General features: G+C 42.3%; 1 non-coding gene across 1 annotated transcript; it reads right to left on the bottom strand.

Annotated features, from left to right (window-relative positions):
- Positions 1-517: 517 nt before the first annotated feature.
- Positions 518-655, bottom strand: LOC119935416. Its single transcript, XR_005453300.1, has one exon. It is a non-coding gene; the product is annotated as a small nucleolar RNA SNORA7 (small nucleolar RNA).
- Positions 656-2123: the final 1468 nt, after the last annotated feature.

Genomic DNA, 2123 nt, shown 5'->3' with positions numbered 1-2123 from the left:
TTAGCACAGAGTAAGCACTTAAGCACCATGGCTCAGTGGCAAGAGTCCAGGCTTGGGAGTCAGAGTTCATGGGTTCTAATCCTGACTTCTCCATTTGTCATCTGTGTGACTTTGGGCAAGTCATTTAGCTTCTCTGTGCCTCAGTTACCTCATCTGTAAAATGGAGATTAAGATTGTGAGCCCCACGTGGGACAACCTGGTCACCTTGTATTCCCCCAGCGCTTAGAACAGTGTTTTGCACATAGTAAGCACATAACAAGTACCGCCATTATTATCATTATAATTAATAAAGACGACTTGCCTTGTCTTATGCTGTTGAGTCACCTCAAACCCACAGAGATGCCATGGACACACCTCTCCCAGAACACCCCATCTGCAATCATTCTGGTAGTGTATCCACAGTTTTCTTGGTAAAAATATGGAAGTGATTTACCATTGCCTCCTTCCGGGCAGTAAACGTGAGTCTCCAGCCTCAACTCTCTCCCATGCCTCTGCTGACCAATACAGGTGAGTTTTGACTAGTAGCAGATTGCCTTCCACTCGCTAGCCACTGCTCCAGCTAAAAATGTGATGAGTATTCCTCTGCTTGACTCTACCTCCCATAATTGAGACTGGTAGAATACTGGAAACTCTCCAGGTGCAATCCTGAGAGGGGAATAAATACCACAACTATTTTTAATTATTATTATTGCATACTCTTATAAACATATATGACTGCTTGACATAGAAACATGATGAAAGACTCATGAATACTAGCTAAAAAGCATACATTATATTTCTGAATGTTCTGAAGTCAGTTTTGAGGAATGAGCATCCATTCTTACTTCCTTAGAGTGGCTTAATTGCAAACTCTCCTCCTGATATATGGCCATGTACCAAACAAAAGTAAATATGTAAGCAGAAAAAAAACAAACCTGAAAACTTACCCACTACTGTGTCCTGGAAAAGAAATAAAAATGTGAAATTTAAAAACCCTATTTTGGGGAGCATGGCTGAGAGAGAGCAATCTCCCGATAACATGTTGGGTTAGGGATTTCATATAAAACTGGGAACTTGGCATCTTTCTAAAATTCCTGAGAAAGGTGTTCCATAAATCAGCACAACCTAAATAAGAGTGAAGTGGTTAAGGGGAAATGTTTTCCTTCCATTATTACCAGATCTTTCTGAGAAGCATAGAGAGGGCCTAGGTGTGACTTTCCCACCCGCCTGGAGTGCACGTGTTTCACCGAAAGGCAATAGATTCCATGTGTACATGAGGTATACTAAAAACCCTCATCTGCCCTATCGTTTCATATGTGACCTCTACCTCTCACATCAAACAAATTCTCGAGCTCGGAAGTTCTTACTCTGGCATCACAAAGAGAGCAGAAAAAGCCCAGTGGGACATCAGGAGAGGAGTAGCATGGCCTAGTAGAACCAGTCCAAGACTCTAAGTCTAAGAGCCAGAGAGCCTCAGTTCCAATCTTGCTCCTACCACTTGTCTGTTCTGTGACCTTGGGGAAGTCACTTAACTTTTCTGTGCCTCCGTTTTCTATCTGTTAAATAGGGATAAAACACAAAGTTCTTCTTCTTCCTTACACTGTGAGTGTCCATGTGGGTTAGGGACTGGCCCCCACCTGATTTTCTTGTAACTACCGAGTGCTTGGCGGAAAGTAAGTCCTTAATTACAATTATCGAGATGCTGCGTGGCCTAATGGAAGCACTTAATAAATGCCATCATTATTATTATAACACCTGCATTCTAATCCCAGCTCTGCCATTTCCCTACTATATGATGCTGGACAAGTCAAATGACAATAATAATAATGATTATGGTATTTGTTAAACACTTACTATGTGTCAAGTACTGTTCCAGGCACCGGGGTAGATTCAACTTAATCAGGTTGAACACAGTCCCTGTCCCACAAAGGGCTAATAGTCTAAGCAGGAAGGGAAAGAGATTTTGAATCCCCAGGAAACTGAGGCACAGAGAATTCAAGTGACTTGCCTAAGGTCACAAAGCAGGCAAGTCCTGGAGCTGCTTATTAGACTCCAACTCCTCTGATTCCAAGGCCTATGCTCTTTCCACCAGGCCATACTATGTCCCTAATTTAACTTGTCTTTGCTTCAGTTTCCTCATCTGT

The sequence above is a fragment of the Tachyglossus aculeatus genome, chromosome 11 (assembly GCF_015852505.1).
Source record: "Tachyglossus aculeatus isolate mTacAcu1 chromosome 11, mTacAcu1.pri, whole genome shotgun sequence".
NCBI lineage: Eukaryota > Metazoa > Chordata > Mammalia > Monotremata > Tachyglossidae > Tachyglossus > Tachyglossus aculeatus.
This window is presented reverse-complemented; position numbering and strand designations above follow the sequence as displayed.